The sequence below is a fragment of the Mobula birostris genome, chromosome 6, assembly GCF_030028105.1.
Source record: "Mobula birostris isolate sMobBir1 chromosome 6, sMobBir1.hap1, whole genome shotgun sequence".
Taxonomy (NCBI): Eukaryota; Metazoa; Chordata; class Chondrichthyes; order Myliobatiformes; family Myliobatidae; genus Mobula; species Mobula birostris.
Genome location: NC_092375.1, coordinates 17471566 through 17494750, shown reverse-complemented (window position 1 = coordinate 17494750; position 23185 = coordinate 17471566). Strand labels below are relative to the sequence as shown.

General features: G+C 43.6%; 1 long non-coding RNA gene across 1 annotated transcript; it reads right to left on the bottom strand.

Annotated features, from left to right (window-relative positions):
• Positions 1–215: 215 nt before the first annotated feature.
• On the bottom strand, positions 216–20447 carry LOC140199728 (uncharacterized). The gene is made up of 4 exons (XR_011886476.1): positions 20280–20447; positions 14903–15033; positions 14753–14804; positions 216–849 (listed from the first exon to the last, which is right to left on the bottom strand). It is a non-coding gene; the product is annotated as an uncharacterized lncRNA (long non-coding RNA).
• Positions 20448–23185: the final 2738 nt, after the last annotated feature.

The following is a 23185-nucleotide window of genomic DNA, read 5'->3' as shown; positions in this document are numbered from 1 at the left end:
ATTGGTCATTGTAAATTGTGCTGTGATTAGGCCAGAGTTAAAAAAGTGGGCAGTGTGATTCGTTGTGTTGCAATGGCCTGTTCTGCACAGCATCTCTACTTCAGGTTCCAGTTCATATTTAATGATTATTCAACCATACATGAATATCCATGAATTCAGCCAAATGAAACAACATTCCTCTGAGGCCAAGGTGCAAAATACAGTACCAACAGGCAATATCAGCAGAAGAGATATATAGCACTTATAAGATAGCAGTAAACATATAGTCACACACAAAAAAATATATAGCCCTTGTCCCTGTGTGACATGTCCTGTAAATTGAAGGTGCATGGGTCTTATTGGCGAGAACAGACAGTTCTAAGCAGTCTGCAGATGAACATAAGCATGCGCACAAGTAATCCAGCTTGTCATTCCACTGAGCAAATACTGGAGGGCAGCACTGACAGGAAAGACCAGCCCCCAACCCAACACCACTTCTGGCATCTCCTCTCCTAGACTGTTGCAACAGGCAAGCCCGCGGCTTGAGGCCTTGTCCTCACTACAACGGAGGCCACACAGCTCCCCCGCCATCTGTCTTACCAATAAACAAGGGAAACGGACTTGCGAAGTTTTGCATTACCAATGTCCAACAGGGTTTTGCAATCACAGGCAAGGTGTCCAAGCTAATCACTCGCTGGATATTGCCTTCGCGCACCAACTCCAATGCCTTTGTGTAGCAGGCAGCAACACAGTCTGTACCAAGTCCAGTTCCTCGATCTTTGCTGCCATTGCGCAACTCGTTGATGGGGTAGACCTGCAGTACTTGGAGTTCTTAATGTCCAGCATGGTCTTGTGATCGTAAACAAACCTCTAAATAAAACAGAAGGATGTTGCCTGGATTAGAGCGTGTTATTTATAAGGAAAGGTCGGACAATATTGGATTGTTCTCTCCAGAGTGTTGGTGGCTGAGGGGAAAACTGATGAAAGTACGTAAAAGCAGGAGAATCATAAATAGTCAGAGTCTTTTTCCCAGTGTGGACATATCAAAAGCAAAAGGGCTTAGTTTTAAGAGAGGGGCAGGCTTAAAGGTGATTTACACAGCAATTGTTTTTATCCAGGATGGTTAGTGCCTGGAAGATGCTGTTCGGGGAGATGGTGGAAGCCAATACATTTAAGAGGTACATGAACAGGCAGAGAATAGAGGGACATACAATACTGTGCAAAAGTCTTAGGCACATATATATAGCTAGTCTGCCTAAGAATTTTGCACAGTACTGCAGAAATTTTATGTTTTGCACTATATTGCTGCTGCCAAAAAAAAAACAAATTTCATCACATATGTGAGTGCTGATAAACTTGATTCTGATACGGGTCTCTATTGTGGACTGAAAGTGGGAAGGGGGCAGGGAGAGGGGAATCATGGTTGGGAAAAGGGAAAATGAAAGGGAAGGGAGTGGGAAGCACCATAGAAACTTTCTGTAATGATCAATAAACCAATTGTTTGGAATCAAACAACCTTGCCTGGTGTCTCAGGGGTGGGTATGTCTGCACCTGTTCTAACCCCTCCCAAACACCTCTGGCACTCCTTCTCTGCCACCTGTCCAACATTCCTCCTGCGGTGCTCCACCCTTGCCATTCATAACATCCTTTGCTCCCGCCAGATTTACAAATTTGTTCTCCGCTTCACGTTGACCAATATAGTAATATGCCTCAATCTTAGGCATCTTTTGCACGGTACTGTAGACCATGTCGAGTCAGATATGGAGTTTCAATTTGCATCAAGGTTAAGGCAGACATTATAGGCTGAGGGACTTGTGTCGTATTCTTATTTGTTCCTTTAGAAAGTCGTACCAACAACTTGGTGGCTTGCTAAACCTCTTGCGAGTGAAACTCCTGTGGTGGGATGCGGTTGCAAATGGCTAGGCTGGATCAGGCGGGCTGACTTCTTTCCCTGAAGGCCGTTAGTTCTCCAGATTGCTAGTTTAACAACAATTCAGCAATCATAGCGGTCATGACTACTAAGATTAGCAAATTATTAACTGCAATGTTGGGGTTTGAACTCAGGTTCTAGGATTGTTTGTCCTGCCCTCTGGGTTATTAGCTCAGTAGTTTAAACTGCACCTTCCCTAATCCAGTAAAAAGGAATACACTTGTCTTCACGCCCTTTCCCAATCTACTCTGCTTTCCCTTTGCGTTCTTTCCTCCCCCCACACCACCTCACACACTTTAGAACTTGTTTTTATCTCTAACATGATATCAGCTCTGATGGAGGGTCATTGACCTAAAATATTTGCTGTTTCATTCTCCACAGCTGTAGCCTGACCCGCTGAATACTTCTCGCACTTTCCATTTCGGATTTTTGCAGCTTCTTGGCTCTTGAATCCCTGAATGCGCAGGGTTAGTTGTCAACCGCAAGTTATTTGAGGGTTTTTTTTCAGTTCATCATCAGGAAGCAAACTGCTGGAGAGTTAAAAAAAAATGGTGAATGGAAATTTCCAGTGCTGGCTGTTTATATCACACCATAGTCACATGACACCACTAAATGCACTTGCATACTATGCTGAACATTATCAGCCTCCAGCGGTTTAGCTGGAATGGAGATAACGCAATTTTAAAAAAAATTACCTCGTGAATAGGCAACAAATGATTCATTGCAAAATTGTCTGTTCAATATATGTCAGTAGAGGTCATCTTGGCTCCCACTGAATTTTCCCATTAATAATTAGGAACATTGGCAGGGAACAAAGGTTGTTCTGGTGTGTTGTATCAAGAACAACATACAGGTCAGTAAACATAAACTCTTAACCCCACTACTCTTATGTGAATTATAATTGTGGAAAAAATACACACACGTGCAAGTCAAATAAGGAACTTTTTGGTGGGGTGGGCAAAGGAAAACACGGACCATTTCTGATTGAAGGATATCGACACGGACCATTAACTCTTATCTCTCTCACAGATGCTGTCTGACAAGCTAAGTCTTTTCTGCACTGCTTTCAATTGTACTTGTTCAGATAATATAAAGAAGGATAAAGTAAAAGATTAGTGTTATCAGCAAACGTGTGTTTCTCATGTAAAAGCTGCCTAATTTGCAAATGGCATTTTATACTCTTGGCTCCTTCTCTCCTTTATATCATATTATTGGCAATAAACAATCTAATTTCCCTCAGAGATTATGCCAATGAATAATTACACACCAGAGTAAGTAGAATGATGGTGAAATATTAATAAATGCCATGCGCAGTCTGCAAAATAAACTGCCTGCACTTTGAGAATGAAATGTAAAAATTATTTTGAGCATTCTCATTTTCTTTGGTAACATAAAGTTAAGTGGGACACAGTTCCACAGAACCCCTCTGATGTATTGTATTGGCTTTTTCTGAATGTGTCTGTCTGGCAGGTAATGAATGTCAAGGAATATTTTGCCTGGCTGAAAAGTGTTTATTACATAGAACATAGAACATTACAGCACAGTACAGGTTCTTCAGCCCATAGCGTTGTGCTGAACTTTTAAGTTACCCTAAAGTTAACCTAACCCTTGCCTCTCACAAAGCCTTCCATTTTCCTATCATCCATATGCCTGTCTAAATGTGCCTAATATATCTGCCTCTATTTGCATGCTTTGATCTAGATTTCCAGCATCTGCTGAATAACATGTCTATGAAAAGAATCTGTAGTTTCACAATAATACCACTACCCTTAACAAAACATTCCACACACCCACCAATCTCTGTGTAAAAGTAACCTATCTCTGACATCTCTATACTTTCCTCCAATCACCTAAAAGTTCTGAATCAAGAGAAAATCCGCAGATGCTGGAAATCCAAGTAACACACACAAAATGCTGGAGTTTCCTAGAAGTTCTGAATGATACTATTTCTGAAATTTAAAATAGGCATTTAGTCCGTGAGCCAGGACCCCAAATTTGGGACACTGGTACCATCTGGGGGGAATAATTCTTATAGTGATTTTTGGAAAGGTATACACCCTTAGTGCTAGAAAATATGTGATAGCGTTGCAGTGGTGGTAGCTTTCTGTGTTCTGTGTGGGATGATCAAATCATTCTTAGACCATGTGAACGACATGGCCAGTGACTTGAACCAACAGAAGTTGAAAAATATGCTGCAAAGTCCACTCTTGGCTGAGCTGATAACCCTGTGGACAGACTTTCTGGAACACCTCCGTCACAACAATGGAGAGCTATCTGCATTCTGGATATTATACATGGTAGAGAACGTAGTACTTGGGCTTCTGTGCGCCTCTCATGAGGGGGACTGGGAGTTGCACCTCCATGCTATAAGAACCATGATCCCATTGTGCTTTGCCTATGATAAAATGAATTATACCAGGTACCTGTCCCCTTGCTTTGCTCAGATGATGATCCTCCCAGAGAAGAATCCTTCTGTGTATGAGGCCTTCAAGACAGGCCAATTCTCAGTGCAGCTGTTAAGTAACAACCCCTTTGGGCAGATCCCTGTGGACCAGGCTATTGAAGCCACAGTGAACAAAGACACTCAGATTTCTGGAGGTACATCACGGTTCAGCCTGAATGCTGGATCTATCAAGCATTACTACATAACAGCTGAGCACCGCAGTGCATTCCTGGGACAGTTAAGGGAGATGGTGCAAGGCAACAAATCAGAGCTTTGTCATGTGGAGCTACAGTGGCCAAGAATCCAGAAAGATGAGGAAGCAGTTTCAGCAGTGGTTAGCCTCATACATGAATGGGTCAACCCATTGCAGGGAAGCGGGACCTCATTAGCATCTCTACAGCAAAGGCAGCCCCCAAGGACATTGCCTCTGACCTGATGAAGGCATATGAGATTGGTGAGCAATGCTATGCAACCTTCAAGGATGAGATACTAGAGGAAGACCTACCAGCAAAGAAATTCCATGACCCAATGAAAACCAACAAGCTGAAAACATTCGGTGATATGTGTAAGAAGAGAGAAGTGAAATCAAATGGGAGGGCGATCATCTTGAAAGCAGACAGGTCTTTGTTTGGATGCATCATAGTGATGGCACAAGGGCACAGTCTACGTATGGAGGATATCCTTTCTCATCCCCTTGGACCATTGCCCTGGGCCCCGTACACACCAGAAGGATTGCTGAGAAAGACAAATAAAGCTACTTTAGCCACAACCTTGCAGAAAAATGTAGCAGTAGAAGAGCAACTCACAGGAAACTCTGCTACAGTGGTTGATGGAATGAACTTGGTCCAAAGAGTGAAAGGTGATCAAGTTACTTTCAGAGATGTTGCCACAACAATTCTGGGTATGGCTCTGAAGGAAGGCAGTCAGAGTAGCAGAATAGATCTTGTGTTCGACACATACAAGGAGAACTCTATCAAGAATAGTGAAAGATCTCTACGGGGTGAAGAGACTAGTCATGAGTTGCAAGGTATAACAGGCACACAGATGGTGAGGCAGTGGAGGAGATTCCTGACCAAAGTCAGTAACAAAAATAGTCCCATTAGCTTCATAGTCCATGAATGGAGGAAGGCGGAGTACAGAGCAAAGCTACAGGAGAAGATTCTGTATGCAGCTGTGAATGACAAATGTTACAGAATCACATCTCAAGACAGTGAGGAGGTGTCAGCTCTTCAGTGTCAACAAGAAGCAGATGGCCGCCTACTTCTCCATGCTGCCCATGCCACAAGAGAGGGATACCAATCTGTAGTGATCTGCTCAGAAGACACAGATGTCTTTATCATGTCTTTACATTTTGTGACAAGATTGAGGCCCCATTGTTCCAGAAGAGTGGCACTAGAACCCGTACAAGGCTTGTAGACATCAGGAAGGTTGCTGCCACTGTTGGCATAGAGGTTTGTAGGGCTCTCATCGGGTTGCACACATATACAGGATGTGACACTGTAAGCGCTTTTGCAGGCAAGGGGAAGACAAGTGCCCTAAAACTTCTGACCAGCAACAGGGAAACTCAGGACATATTCTTAGAGTTGGGTCAGGAATGGGACCTTTCCCCAGAACTGATGGACAAACTGGAGGCATTTATATGTTTCCTGTATGCCCCAAAAGCATCAACCACCAAGGTCAATGAGTTCAGATATGACCTTTTCTGTGCCAAAAAAGGTGAATTCGAAAGTTATCAACTCCCACCATGCAAGGACTGCTTAACAAAACATGCACAGCCAACTACCAGGCTGGTATATGGAGAAGATGTTTGGAGAAGGACCCACAAGTGCCAAGCCCTGTTAGCAGAGGATGGAAGATGGAGAGAGAAGAGGAAGCTGAACTCTTGGTGGTGCACTGAATGGAAGGCCAGCCAGCACCCGATGCCGTCCTGGCTCTACTGCCCTGTAACTGTCCAAAAAAATGTTCACTCCCAAGATGTATGTTTGTTGCAAATGGCCTCAGATGTACTGACATGTGTAGACTGGCAGACTGTGAGAACCAGGCATCCAGCTCAGAGAGTGTGGAAACTTCAGATGAAGATGTGGAAGACTTGGAAAATTATTATGATTATTAATAGGTTATGAAAGTATGGAAACAAAGTATGGAAAACAGTCTTTGATTAAATATACTCATTTTACAACCAAATGAGGCCTAGTTTATGGCCGTGTGGAACCCCACATTTGAATTATTGTACTGTAATTCTATATGCTATGACAAAAGCTTAAGATTGTTTTGATTTGATACAACAATATGGAAAATATCATGACATTGATAAAACTCCAGAAATCTCTCCAAATGAGGTTTTTTTTACCTTTTGGGGGGTGGGGTAACATTTTCGCTGTACTGATGTTAATATGGAATATATACAAAAAGTGATTACTTATTTGAATTCCTGAATAAATTCTCTACAAATCCATGTGTTTATATGTGTCCCAGGGTTTTTATTGACTTTTCCAAATAAACAACGGACAAATATTTTTCTAAAAATGAAATGATTCCCTCTACTGAAATTGGGCACTGTACTGCGAGTGCCACAAATGACATAGTTTTCAATGTAGAATTTTATAACAACATTTGATGAAAAGTGCTTGAACTCAGCTATAATTGTGACAAGTTTAAATGTTGGGGGTTCACTGATGACAAGATACCAGTAGGTTGAATATATATGTTGTACTTCATATTGGCCACTTTTCAGAAATGCTTATTCAGAAATGGTAGTGTTATAAAATGCATGATTAGCACACATAAAGGTTTTTCTTGTCATACCAAATCTCTTCAAACCCCTAATGAAGTATAGTCGCTGTTTTGCCTTCTTTGTAGCTGCATCGATATGTTGGGACCAGGTTAGATCCTCAGATTTCTTGACACCTAGGAACTTGAAAATGCTCATTTTATTTATCATATGTACATTGGAACATGTCGTAAAATACGTGGTTAGAATCAAATCAAATCAGTGAGGATTATGTTGGGGGCAGCCCGCAAGTGTTGCTACGCTTTTGGTGTCAACGTAGCAAGCCCACCACTCACCCGTATGTTTTTGGAATATGGGAGGAAATTGGATCACCCGGAGGAGTCCCACATGACCATGGGAGAACGTATGATCTCCTTGCAGATAATTTACTGGCATAATTTACATATTACTATTTAACTATTTATGGTTCCATTACTATTATTATTTATGGTGCAACTGTAACAAAAACCAATTTCCCCCGGGATCCATAAAGTATGACTACTACTACTACTAAAATGAAGTCAGGTCCAGATGTTGTGGCCTGGTTGCTGGAGCCTGGGTCTGCGAGACCGCTGGGAATGTTGCTGCTCAGTGTCTGGGAATCCACGTAGGTCGAAGAAGGCAGCTTGTCTTGTGGTTGGAGAACTGTGTTTGCGCGTAGGTGGGTGATTGGGAACTGGTTTCACTGTTGTTGCTTTGTCAATTGGAACGTTCTGTTTTGTTGCATTCTGTGTTGCTCTGCCAAGCATCGTGGGCATGCTATGTTCAAAGTTCAAAGTACATTCATTATGAAATAACATGTACAGAATACAGCTCTGAGATCCATCTTCCTGCAGACAGCCCGGAAACGAAGAAACACCTTGAAACTCGTTCGAGAAAACATCAAACACCCAATGTGCATAAAAAGAACAAATTGCCCAAGTGGCAAAACAGAAGTGAACAACACAAAGACTATTGAACATCAAACTGGTAGCATTCTGTTTCGTTCAATTCAGCACCTCGCCACTAGCCAATGCAAGCCCCTCAACAATTCTTTGCTGAAGCGCTCCAGTCCATATTGATCAGCCTGATCAAACCACACAAAAACAACACTAAAGAGTAACCAGAGCCTCGTAGAATGAGTCCACAGGCTCGTTGCTCAATCCTGGCAACGTGGATCCCAAGACTCCTGCACTTTCCTCTGACAGTAGCTAGTGAGAGGGAGAGGAAGGCTGGCCAAACGCAGGCAGACAGCAACACTGGAATGTGTGACAACACTGGAGAGTTGCACCCAGTATGCCTTTGGGTGTGTTGGTTGTTAAGACAAATGACACATTTCACTGTACGTTCCAATGTACATGTGACAAATAAATCTGAATAAATCTAAACCTAGAATGAAGAACAATTATTATTTCTGAACCATGTAGATAATAGAAAGGCTTTAGGAAAGGAGAAGGTGAATCATATATGACAAAACATCTAGTTTTTGACTATTTCTTGTCTCCACAGTACTTGTGCTGTCGGCCTGATTGTTTGTATCGATGGTGGTCCCTATTTCCTAAGAAAGTGTTCATAGAAATTTGGTGATGGTTTTGGCAATGCGTTTTATAGAAAAAATGTCTAGATCTAGTCTTGTTGGAGGTGTTCTTCAATATTTTACTTAGAGATACAGCATGGAATAGGCCTTCCAGTTATTTGACCTATGCTGCCAAGCAGCTTGCCAATTTAACCCGAGCCTATACATGGAACAATTTACAATGACCAATTGTCAGGACGCTGGAGCAGGGAACCAAATGCAGATCCAGTACTGTGCACACAGTGATATTAATTGAGTAACAAATCCCAAGGTGCAAACAAAGTCAGCGTCAAAGTTCAGGCAGAGATCAAAACAGCCAGAGAAATCCAAAAACCAGAATCGGGAAATACGCAGAGTGGATAATTAGACAGACTGAGTACAGATACAAATGCTGAAACAACTCAGGAAAATTCACTGCCACAATCTAGCAACAAACAGGTGAAAACCCAAGACTGAAATAGACCGAGCAATAGACAGAGAGGAAGATGATAGGTGGAACACAAGGAGACACAGGTGGCAGCAATACAGGTAATAATGAGAAACAGGTGAGAGGTGGAGTACTCAGTAATACAGGGGCTGGAGTAGAGCAGGAGTGGGGACAGGAGCACATGGGGTATGAAAACAAACAAGAGCACATGGCAATACAAAACCACAGACTGACAGCAAGGGAGAAAGCAACAAAAAGACAAGGTTCAGCTGGAGGTACTGACACCAATTAAGACCTTAAGACCATAAGCTATAAGAGCAGAATTAGGCCATTTGGCTTAATTTCATCATGGCTGATTCAATTTTCCTCTCAGCCCTATTTCCTGCCTTCTCCTCCTATCCCTTCATGCGCTGACCAATCAAAAATCTATTAACCTCCACCTTAAATATACAGAAGACCTGGCCTGCATAGCTGTCTGTGCCAAAGAATTTCACAGATTCACCACTCTTTTGCCAAAGAAATTCCTCCTCATCTCTGTTACAAAAGGACACCCCGCTATTCTGAGGCTGTGTTCTCTGGTCTTACACTCTCCCACCACAGGAAGTATCATCTCCACATCAACTCTATCAAAACCTTTCATCATTCAATAGGTTTCAATGAGGTTCCCCCTCATTCTTCTGAATTCTAGTGCATACAGGCCAGGTGCCATCTTCATAAAACACGCCATTCAATCCTGGAATCACTTTTGTGAATCTCCTTTGAATCTTCTCCAGTTTCAATGCATCCTTTCTAAGATAAGGGACCCAAATCTGCTGACAATATTCCAAGTGAGGCCTCACCAGTGTTTTATGAAGTTTCAACATTACATCCTTGCTTTTATGTTCTAGTCCTCTTGAAATGAATGCTAAATTGCATTTGCCTTCCTCATCACAGACTCAACCTGCAAATTAACCTTTTGGCAATCCTGCATAAGGAATCTCAAGTCACTTTGCACTTCAATTTTTTTGTATTTTCTCTCCATTTAGAAAATAGTTAACCCTTTCATTTCTTCTACCAAAGTGCATGACCATACACTTCCCAACGTTGTATTCCATCTGCCAGTTCTTTGCCCAATCTCCTAATCTGTCTGCCCTTTTGTAACTTCTCTGCTTCCTCAAAAACTACCTGCCCTTCTTGTCCGCCTATCTTCATTAAATCTGTAAACTTTAAACAAAGCCAGCAATTCCATCATGCAAATCATTGACATATAATGTAAAAAGAATGAGTCCCAACACAGAATCCTGTGGAACACCACTAGTTACTGGCAGCCAGCCAGAAAAGGCTCCCTGAATTCCCACACTTTGCCTCCTGCCAATTGGCCACTGCCTTATCTATGCTATAATCTTTTCTGTAATACCATGGGCTTGTAGCTTGTTAAGCAGCCTCATGTGTGGCACCTTGTCAAAGGCCTTTTTCTATCCTGCTTGTTAAGCAAGATTTTCCCTTGAGGAATCCATGCTGATTATCATGTGCCTCCAGGTGCCCTGAGACCGCATTCTTAATAATCAACTCCAATATCTTCCCAAGCTTGTGTAGACTGGAAACACATGCTATATGAATCCATCAGGCAGATCGCAGCATAGATTCAGCAAAGGCAGTTCCTGTTTGACAAACTTATTGGAGTTCTTTGAGGATATAATGAGCACAGTGGATAGAGGGGAACAGTTTGAAATTACTTACTTGGATTTCCATAAGGCGTTTGATAAGGTGCCACATAAAAGACTTATCTATAAGATAAGGATGCATAGAGTTGGGGGTGATGTATTAACATGAATAGAGGATCAATTAACTAATAGAAAGCAGAGAGTTGGGATACATGGGTGTTTCTCTGGTTGGAAATCAGTGGTGAGTGGTGTGCTGCAGGGGTTGGCGCTGGGCCCGCAGCTGTTCACCATATACATTAACGACCTGGAAGAGGGACCGAGTGTAGTGTACTTAAGTTTGCTGATGATACTAAATTGAGCGGAAAAGAAAATTGTGCAGAAGACATGGAGAGTCTGCAGAGAGATACAGATAGGTTAACTGAGTGGGCAAGGATCTGACAGATGGAGTACAGTGTTGGATTGAACTGAAGAGCAGAGCGGTTTTGCTGCAACTGTACAGGGTACTGCTAAGGCTGCACCTGGAGGACTGCGTGCAGTTCTTGTCTTCTTACTTGAGGAAGGATATATTGGCTTTGGAGATGGCTCAGAGGAGGTTCACCAGGTTGATTCCAGAGATGAGGGGATTAGACTATGAGGAGAGTTTATGTCACCTGGTACTGTACTCGCTGGAATTCAGAAGGATGAGAGGAGATCGTATAGGAACATATAAAATTTGAAAAGGATAGATAAGATAGAGGCAGAAAAGTTGTTTCCACTGGTGGGTGACACTAGAACTAGGAGAGATAGCCTCAAGAATTGGGGGTGTAGGTTTAGGATGGAGATGAGGAGGAATAGCTTTCCCCAGAGAGTGTTGAATCTGTGGAATTCTCTGCCCAGTGAAGCAGAGGAGGCTACCTCAGTAGATATATTTAAGACACAGTTGGATAGATTTTCGCATAGTAGGGGAATTAAGGGTTATGGGGAAAAGGCAGGTAGGTGGAGATAAGTCCGTGGCCAGATTTGCTTTGATCTGATTGAATGGTGGATCAGGCTCAACGGGCTGGATAGCCTACTCCTGCTCCTATCTCTTATGTTCTTATGTTCACTGAGGTCAGACGAACTCTCCTTGAAGAGTGGAGCAATACATTTGTAATTTTCCAGTCTTCCAGGACAATTCCAGAATCTAGTGATTCTTGAAAGATCATTACTAATGTCTCCAAAATTGCTTCAGCCACCTCTTTCAGATCTCTGGGGTATACTACATCTGATCAAGGTGACTAGTGACCATCAGACCTTTCAGTTTCCTAAGAACCTTCTCTCTAGTTATGGTAACTTCACACACTTCATTCCTCCTGACACCTGGAACTTCCAGCATACTGCTAATGTCTTCCACAGTGAAGACGTGCAAAATATTTATTCAGTTCATCTGCCATTTCCTTGTCCCTTGTTACTACCTCTCCATCATCATTTTCCAGCCGTCTGATACCCACTCTCATCTCTCTTTTACACTTTATGTAACTGAAGAAACTTCTGATATCTTAGAAACATAGAAAACCTACAGTACAATACAGACCCTTTGGCCCACAGTGCTGTGCCAGATAGGCCTTCCCTCCCCCCCCCCAACAGTACTCAAACAGGAGTACTTATTGTTAAGGGGGGCAGCCACAGGGGTACTCTCTAGTATCTGACTCTTGCCCTCCCCTCTCCTGACTGTTACCCACTTCTCTGTCTCCCGAGGCCCCGGTGTGACTAGTTGCCTATGGCTCCTCCCTATCTCCTCACCTCCTCACTTTCCCTGGTCATCAAGCTGCAGCTCCAGTTCCCTAATCTGGTCCCTAAGGAACTGCAGCTCGACCCACTTGGCATAGATGTGGCTGTCCGGGAGGCTGGGAGTCTCCCGGACTTCCCACATCTGACACCCAGTACAGAACACTGGCCTCACAGACGTGCTTCTTGTTTCTATTCCTCCCAGGTAACTTACCTCGCCTCGACCCGACATCACCGAAGACCAAATGAGCCAAAGCCCTACCAGTCTGCCTCATATCACTCTTTTGATGACCTCTTTAATATTATTGGCTGGCTTACTTTTGCATTCCATTTTTACCTTCTTAAAGACATTTTTAGTTGGTATTTTACTTTTTCTGTTGGTATTTGTTAGCTTCCCAGTCCTCTGACTTCCTGCTAGTTTTTGCTCTATTATATGCCCTCTCTTTGGATTGTATGTTGGCTTTGGAACAAAAAACGCTATCTGTGTGTGCAGCCCCGTGGCCATGAATGGTCACCGGTGTCACCTACTGAACCATAGTGGGAACCGGAACATCGATGACAGTGAGAGAGGCTGTCGGAATTAACCTACTAACCAGAGCACCCAGGGGAAATCCATACGCTCAGGGGAAGGAACGAGCAAACTTGCCTCCAGAGGACTCTGAACTCCGACACCCCAAGCTGTAATAGCGTCACTCTAGCCAATACGCGACCATGGAGTGTTATTGCCTGACGCATATGTAGTTTTGTCAGCACAAAGCTGAGTGATGTGCAGGTTATTTTTGAAGTGGGCTGGTCCTGAGGGACTTTCAGTGGAATGGAATCGCTAGGGTATTGATTCACCAACAGAGAGGGGGTGGTGATGAAGTTTCTTTGTGTTTCACTTTATTGAATTTCATCGAGTCCTATTGACAGAGCTGGGTGTGCCTTTGCTTTATTTGACGCCTAAATCACTGCCTGTCTAAATTTATTTTTATATTTTGTCACAGTTTCTGCCACAACTGTGTGATATTTAAAAAGTCAGCAACATTGGAATAGTTTTGAATTGTATATGGAGATGGTTAAGTGTGGAGGGCAGATTTCCAACTCATTGTTTCCTTTTTAATCATGATCTAGTTGTTGCCGTGTCACCATTAACTGAGGCCCTCCATTGGTTGAGGTCGACCATGGGTAGTGCATCCTAACTGTCTAGATACGTACGCCAGGGCAGTACGATATGGAGAGCAAGCTGTTGTCCATGTTCCCCCTCTCCACACATCTGATGAACCCAAAGGAACAGCAGAAACTGATACAGTTTGGCGCCAGTGGATGTTTCCTCTGGGTTTACTCCTGAAGCCTTCCCAAGAGTGGGTATAGTGGCAAGGCAGCAGAGTTTTCCTTCTCATAGATGAGCTGCCAACCACTGCTGACCAACCCCAACTACTCAAAATTTGAAGGCGCCAATAACCTATCTTTTTCCCTTCTCCTGTAAGTAGAAACAGTTCCGCTGGGCTTCATAGCTAACCCACACGAGAAGTCCATTACTGATACTACATTATATTCTGTATTTGTTGCATAGAGAGATTTGAACCTACATCCTGGGGTGGAGGCCTTTGGAATAGAAAACACCACAGTGATGTGTTCTATATCTGTCCCTTTTGTTAATTATTGAAGAAGAGACAGGAAACACAGGTGGAAAAAGGACTAGAAATATTTATAACATTTGTAGATCTTTGATCTACAGCAACACTCAAAAACTGCAGTTCCTGTTCTTGGAGCTCGCCAAATGGCCACATTTCGGTATGTCTGGGTTCAGTCTGAAGCTGGGTGACTTCAAGGCCTGCGCGTCCCTGTGGACATGAGTTCTCACCATGTCGTGTACTGAAGCTGGAACATTGAAGACAGCATGAGTGACTGTCAGAAGGCTCTGCACTCAGATTTGCCGATTCTTGAGTTGGTGAACTCCAAGTGAAAAAGCAACACTTCAAACTGACTGTGACATCGAAATAGCGACTGTTGTCTCCCCTGTCGCTGTGGAAGGAGCGATATCTGTCTTGCCCTTGTTAGTGAGAGAGAGAGCGTGTGGGATGTCGGAGTGTTGGAGTGAACAGATGGTTTTTGATGGACTGTGGACCACGATCTCTCTTTGGGGGCTTTGCTGGTGCTGGCATGGCGGGTGATGGGAGTGCTGATGCTTCATGCTAGGATAAGTTGGGGGAGGGGAGGGGGAAATTTGATGTTGCTTGTGCCTGGGCAGGGAGCAGGGGGCTTTGGGGTACTTACATTTTTTTCTATCATTCATCCTTTGGGTGTTTTTCTTCTGTTTTGTGGATGTCTGCGAAGAGTAAGAATTTCAGGTTGTATATTGTATACATTCTCTGATATTAAATGGAATCAGTGAACCATTGAACTATTGAACATGTTTTAACTTACAGCCACAGGATTATAATGGTTCCATTTATTGGACTGCGAATCTGCTGCCTGTGTGACGAGAGACCTTGACAAGGATGGTTAGGATCTAAATACCAGAGTATCCGAGGCAAGGATTGCGATATGGTGTAATACTGGAACAAGAACAGAGCACAAACCAAATGCTAGACAATGTCTCTAGCTGAGCTTACAACCATGCACTGAATCTCCATTCCGGTGCTCTTAAAATACTGAATTCTTGGCACCAATACATGACTGGCAATTACTGGTAGGTCCCAAACCCTAAAGGGGCCATGACAGCTATCTATACTCTGGAGAGTTAGAGCGTCTAAACCCTGGAAGCTGGCGCAGTTGGGGATGTCTTGTAACAGCCTGGAGTGATGGTCCAGTGATAAGAGTTCAAATAATACAGCTCCCTCACTCATCATGCTGGTCTGTTCAGATTCAACGTTTTATCACTGATATATATCGTGAAGTTTGGAGGCCATGGACGGATATGTTCGAATGGGAAAGGGAAATCGAATGCCTTGTGGCAGCAATACAATGTTCGTTCATTTTGTGCCGTGTCATGTGACGTTGGCAATCATGGTCTTTCCATGACCATGATGGTTCTTGGCAAATTCTTCAGTAGAAGTAGCTTGCCATTGTTTTCTTCTGGGCAGACAAGACGGGTGACCCCAGCCATTATTGATCTTCTTCAGAGATTGTCTGCCTGGTGTCAGTGGTTGCACAACCAGGACTTGTGATATGCACAAGCTGCTCCCATGGCTTCGCTTGACCCTGATCAGGGAGCTAAGCAGGCGCTACACGTTGTCCAAGGGTGACCTGCGGGCTAGTGAAGGGAAGGCGTGCCTTACACCTCATTTAGTAGACATATCTCCACTCCAACACCCTAGTACAATGTAAGACATAAGAATACTAGAAGTTACAATAAGAAGTAAAATAAATATATGGTGCAAAAGAGGAATAGTGAGATAAACTACAATTTCTTTGCCTTGTGCTTCCTGCGCTCCTGGTCAGTACTAATCACTGCAGTTTCAGCAGATTGGAGCATGCTGGTTTGCTCTTGCCTCTTGTCCTCTGGACAAGGCTGCAGCACCTCAGGCATCTTCCATCAGGGAGGAGCCGCAGGAGCCTGAAGGAAGGTACTCAACATTTTATGTCTTACACTGTACTGCTGCCACAAAACAAAAAATTGATATTCCGTTCCCATTCTGACATGTCTGTCCATGGCCTCCTCTATTGCCACAAATGAGGTCTCCCTTAGGTTGGAGGGGCAACACCTCATTTTGCATCTCCAACCAGAGGGCATGAACACCAAATTTTCCAGCTTCCAGTAGTCTCTCCCTCCTTTCACCTTCTCTCTTTTTCTATTCCCCATTCTGGCTCCCCTCTCACCCCTTCTCCTCACCTGCCCAATGCCTCCCTGTGGTTCCCCTCCTCTGTTCCGCCCATGCTCTACTGTGCTTTCCTATCAGATTTCTTCTTCTTCAGCCCTTCATCTCTTCCGCCTATCCCCTCACAGCTTCTTGCCTCTTCACCCCTCCCCCACCCATAAACCTTTCCCTTCACCTATTACCTGCAGGTTGTCCTCCTTCCCTACCCCTGTCTTCCTACTCTGGCTTCTGTCCCTTTCCTCTCCAGTCCCAGTGAAGAGTCGTGGCCTGCATCATTGACTGTTTGTCCATAGATGTTGCCTGATTTGCTGAGTCTCTCCAGCTTTTTGTGTGTGTGGCTTCACATTGCATGCCAGTGATAAGAACCCTGTTTCCGATTCTGAACACGTGTTCAGGTGTCCCGCTTTTATAAAGTTTGTTGACCAGCTGCACATTCACATTATATCCATTTCTGGGTGTTGGATGTTAACTTGCTGTTACACTTGAATCGTGATGAACGCCAAGTTTGCTTGGTGTTCTGACGTAATGTGTAAGGAACCAATGGTACCCCTGAACCATCAGCAGGAAGAAGAACTGGAGTTTCTAATTACTCTGCCATTTACCGTCATGAAGGAAAGTTGGCACAAATTCTGCCCTGGGAAGCAATTCCCCCATCTCCTTTCCTACAATTTGTGAGCAGAAGACTGTAGTCAAAGCTAAAGGATTTTTTTATTATCAAATCATGTACATATGTATTACCATAAACTAGCTTGAGGTTCCTTTCCTTGCAAGTGTTTGTTTATTTATTTGGAAATACAGCGCAGGACAGCCCCTTTTGGCCCAATAAGCCACACTGCCCAGAAACACACCTATGTAACCCCAGCCTAATCACAGGACAATTTACAATTAACCTACTAACCAGTACATCTTTGGACTGTGGGAGGAAACCAGAGCACCCGGAGGGAACACATGCGCTCACAGGAGAGGCGTACAAACTTTTCACAGCCAGCCTTGGAACTGAACTCCAATCTACGACACCCTGAGCTGTATAGCATTGCGCTAAGAGCTATGCTACTGTGTTGCTCAAATTTACAAGAAAATAAAATAGATGTGCAATGGATAATGAAGACTGATAACTAATGTGCTTACTGGGAGCATGAGTTGCAAAGCGTCCTTCAAAGTGAGTTTTTAGGTCATAGAATCAATTCAGCGTAGTGGGGATTGAAGTTATCCCCACTGGTTCAGGAGCCTGATGGTAGTAGTGAGAAGAGAGCATGACCTGGATGGTAGAGGTCCTTGATGATCATGTGTGCTTTCTCGTGGCAGTGCTCCATGTAAATATGCTCAGTGGTGGGAAGGCGTGGGGTTGGTCAACTGCATTATGGTTAATTAGGAGTAAATGTCTTTTGCATCCATTGGGGTGGGTGTCTGCCAAACCAACAGATCTTCTTCAAGGAAAATTCAGGTACTTGTTCCCACTGCCTGAACTAACCAGCACCTATTGTTTGTGCCAAGAAAGGTAAATGTCTTTATTGAATGTGCAGTCAACTGCATTCGATGCACTCAACCTCATTTCTGCTTCTCTGGGCGAATGTCCAAGCCTTGGGAAATCCGTGCTGGGGATGTAAAGTGGCAACCTAAGTAAAATTTGATTCAAAAACACCTTATTATTGCCTCCCATGGATATTAATTATATTGGTGAAACACCAGTGTGGCAACATTATTAGCAACCTGAGACCTGAATCATTGGGCCAGAAGCATGAGCTGAAATCCCACCAGGGCAGCGAGGAATTTAATTGTTCTTTGTAGTTGAGTGAATCCAGAATGAAAAACTAGTATCAGGAATGGTTTCAGGCAATCCGGGAAAGTACAAGAGGCCCAGATGTTCTGGACTAAACTTGAATCAAAGAAGGATGCTTGACAACTGTGGCGGGACTTGAAAACTATCACCTCCTACAAGGTAAAACCAAGCAACATAAATGACAATAAGGTTTTGCTCCCAGATGAGCTCAATGCCTTTTATGCTCGCTTTGAATGGCAGAAAATGGAGGCACCTTCACGAACACCACCCCCCAGTGACACTGTGATCTCAGTCTCTGAGGCTGATGTGATAGCATCCTTTAGGATGCCCTTTATTGACTACAGCTCAACATCCAATATATCATCCCCAGGAAACTAATCAATAAGATCCAAGACCGGGCTTTAGTACCTCCCTATGCAACTGGATCCTCGACTTCCTCATTGGCAGACCGCAGTCAGTACTGATTATCAACATCTCCTCCACGCTCACCTTCAGCAGGGCACCACAAGGCTGTGTGCTTAGTGCCCCGCTCTACTCAATTTATACCTATGAATGGGTGCCTAACTACAGCTCCACTGCTGTAATTAAATTTGCTGGTGTTGGCCAAATCAAAGGTGGTGATGAATCAGCATACAGGAAAGAGATTGACAATCTGGCTAAATGGTGCCATGACAGCTTGTCACTCAATGTTAGCAAAAACAAATAGATCCATGAGCCCGTCTTCATTAGGGGAACAGAGATGAAGAGGGTCAGTAGTTTTAAATTCCTCGGCATTATCATATCTGACGATCTGCCCTGGCACGAGCACACAAATGACATCATAAAGAAGGCACAATAGCATCTCTATTTTCTTAGAAGTTTGCATGGTTTTAGCATGTCACCAGAAACTTTGACAAAGTTCTATAGATGCAGAGTGGAGAGTGCCTTAACTGGTTGCATCATGGCTTGGTATGGAAACACAGTTGTCCCAGAATGGAAAAGACTACAAGAATTGATGGCTACAGCCCAGTCCATCACAGGCAAAGCCCTCCCCACCACAGAGCACACTTACAAGAAACACTGCCACAAGAAAGCAGCATCCATCTTCAAAGACCCCAACCATCCAGGCCATGCTCTCTTCTCACTACTAACCATTGGGCAGGAGGTACAGAAGCCTTCAGTCCCACACCACCAGGTTCAGAAACAGTCATTACCCTACAACCATCAGGCTCCTGAACCAGTATGGATAACTTCACTCAGTTCAATTCTGAAATGATTCCACAACCCATGGACTCATTTTCAAGGAGTCTACAACTTGTGTTCTCAATGTAATTTTTTATTTGTTTTTTTTTGCACTTTGGTTGTTTGTCAGTTTTTGTTTATGTATAATGTTTCATAAATTTAATTGTATTTATTTTCCTGTAAATGCCCAGAAGAAAATGAATTTCAAGGCAGTACTGTGTATGGTAACGTAGTATACATACTTTGTAATAATTTTTAATTTGAACTTTGAACTGTGAATGGTGACCATGACCACCGCTGGACTATTGGATCATTCACATTCTTCAGGAGAAAAAGTCTCCAGCCCTTATTCAATATGTGAGACCCTTGTGACATGGTGGCATAGTGGTTAACATAGCACTTTACTGTACGAGCGACCCAGGTTCTATTCCCCCTGCTGCCTGTAAGGAGCTTGTATGTTCTCCCTGTGACCTCATGTATTTCCTCCGAGTGCTCTGGTTCCCTCCCAAAGTCTAAAGACAGTTGGTAGGTGATTTGGTCATTGTAAATTGTTCCATGATTTGGTGAGGAATAAATCGGGGGATTGCTGGGTGGCGTCTCTTGAGGGGCCAGAAGGGCCTATTCCGCGCTGTGTCTCAATAAATAAATAAATAAACAAATGTATCCCTTGTTTGATTGACATCAAGATAAAATCTGCAGACGCTGGATATCCGACAACACACACAAAATGCTGGAGGCACTCATCCGTCAGAAAAAGCCGGTCTCCCAGTGGCCACTCATTTCAATTCAACTTCCCATTCCCGTTCTGACATGTCAGTCCACGGCCTCCTCTATAGCTGCGATGATGCCACACTCAGCTTGGAGGAACGACACCTTATATTTCATCTGTGTAGCCGCCAACCTGATGGCATGAACATCGATTTCTTGAACTTCTGGTAATGCCCCCCCCCCATTCTCCAGTTCCGTTTCCCTCTGTTCTTACCTGCCCATGACCTCCTTCTGGTGCTCTTCTCCCTTCTTTTTTTCCCACGGCCTTCTGTCTGCTTTTCCATAGATGTTGTCTGGCTTGCTGAGTTCCTCCAGTACTTTGTGTGTCTTGTCTAATTGATGTGATGAACTACTTGCAGTCTCTTCGGTGCAAGAGCAATTAGAATTAAATGAGTAACGCTAGCCATATTAGAGACATCCCAATGACTTCCTATTAACTGGAAAATCAATGTAATGTACTTGTCTTTCCGCATTTGTGTGTGGATTGCAGTTGGGTACTTAAAAACCTCTAGTGAACCTGGAAATGGAAACTTGGCACGGATTCACAATCATGTTCCAAAAAAAAACATTTCTCTCAATTCCCACCCACCTCTTCTGGACTAAACTTCCACCGGAAATCTTGAGTGCTAAATATTGTACAGTAAGCAGTGCCTTGGAATATTTTATCATTAAATATGGTACATATTTAGAAGTTGTTCTACCCAGTAAGTGAAGCCAATAGGTCATCAGTACATTTTCCTTTTCTGTGTTTACGTTCGTCATGGTATCATAGAGAAACAGACCACTCGGCCCAACATGTTCGTGCTAACCAAAATTCCCATTTAAGACAGTGTCATCTGACTGCATTTGATGCATATCCCTGTAAATCTTTTTCTATTTAAATACTTGTTCAAATGCTGTTATTGTACCTGCTGTTTATTCTTTTCTTTTGGTATTTTCATTTTGCACTCGATATCCTTGCATTTTATTTTCATTTTCTCAACCTGGGTTTTGACAATTCCTGCCTCTGCTCAGCCTCCTCTCAATTCCTTGCAGTAGGATGGTGGTGTGAAGGTAAGAGTGGTGGTGTGGCGATACGTCTCTACCAAAGGAGGTGGAAGGACCCCTTCCCACCGCCAGCCTGCAGGTCACCCTTGGGCAAGGTGTAGCACCTGCTTAGCCCCCCCATCCCCCGATATGGGTCAAATGAAGCCATGGGAGCAGGTGGTGCATATCTCAAGTCCCAGCTATGTGACCACTGACACCAGGCAGGCAATCTCTGAAGGGTGTTGATAATGGCTGGGGAAAACTGACTTATAAAGCCACAGCCCAGAAGAAGGCAATGGCAAACCACTTCTGTAGAAAAAATTTGCCAAGAACAGCCATGGTCATGGAAAGACCATGATTGCCTATGTCAGGGGTCCCCAACCTTTTTCACACTGCGGACCGGTTTAATATTGACAATATTCTTGTGGACCAGCCAACCGGGGGTGGGGGAGGTTGGTAGGGTTGCCAACCGACAAGAGTAGCAGTCAAATACATTGTGTTTATCCCGAGAAAGACTACAATGACCATGAAGCCTTGCGCGGGCACCAGTGTGCATGCGTGTACGTGCCCATTTTTTTTTGCTACAAATCGTTTTTGGCGATTCTGTTCAGAGTGGGGTGTTAATCACGACCGGAACATAGGTGATAAGTGGCTAATACACTCAATTTCATTTCTAAAAGGGTTTATCTAATGAATTTAATATTAAACACACAGCGCATATTTTCCTCGCACGAATATAGTGATAAGTCAATTATCAGGAGAGGACAGGGGAGCTTGAAGTAAGTGTTGAACAAACTTTCAGTAGAAGTGGTAGAGGCAGGTTCGATATTATCTTTGAAAGAAAAATTGGATAGATATATGGACAGTAAAGGAATGGAGGGTTATGGGCTGAGTGCAGGTCGGTGGGACTAGGTGAGAGTAGCGTTCGGAACGGACTAGAAGGGCCGAGATTGCCTGTTTCCATGCCGTAATTGCTATATGGTTATATAAGTCACTTATAAGTCAATAGCATCATAACATTTTAAGTAACATTTGGATATTAAACACACAGCACATATTTTCCCTGTATGAACATATAAAATCATTGCATCACACCAATATCGCTGAATCAGTGGGAGTCCTGGGCTTGTTTCCCTACAACAACATCGAGGGGTGATGGGAGACAGCGATACTGGAAGGGGGTTCCTTATGTCCAGTCTATTCTGCAATTTAGTTTTCGTTGCATTCATTGCAGAAAACCCCGCTTCGCAGAGATATGTTGGAAATGGAAGCAACGTTTTCTGTGCTTTCGTGGCTATCTCAGGATATTTAGTCTTGACTTAGATCCAGAATGCCGGTAGGGATGTTATGTCAAACATACTTTTCAGCCCGCCGTCATTTGCAAGCTCGAGGAGTTGATCTCCATCCCGCGCTGACATGGATGACGCACGGGTAATGATCTCACGTGCGTTCTAGTTCAGCAGTGGCCACGACAGGGAATGAGGAAAGGTGCAGCTGACTCATATCGCCAAATCATATCGTTTCGTCACGGCCCGGTAGCACATGCTTTGCGGCCCGGTACCGGTCCGCGGCCCAGTGGTTGGGGACCGCTGACCTATGTCATAAACACAGCACATAATGATGATGATGTGAGACAAAAGTTTGGGAACATATACCACCAGGCTCAAGGACAACTTTTATCCCACTTCTATGAGACTCTTCTATAGTGAAGGAGAACCCTTGATCTCTCAGTATACCTTGTCATGATGGTTGCACTTTAATTGTCTACCTGTACTATACTTTCTCTGTGCCTATAACACTAAATTCTGTATTTTGTTTTTTTTTTATACTACCTCAGCGTAATTATATGGAATGACATGGAAACAAAAGCTTTTCACTTTATCTCAGTGCATATGACAATGATAAACCAATTACTATTTGCTACAAGGGAACCATTTACCTTGCGACTGGAGTAAATTTGTGGTAGGTTCAGACCTTGTGCATTTATCATCATTCCCTGTTATCCCTAAGGAATTCTGTAGGGCAAGGTTTCCCAACCTGGGTTCTTCAGACCCCTCATTTGATGGTATGGGTCCGTAGCATTAAGAAGGCTGG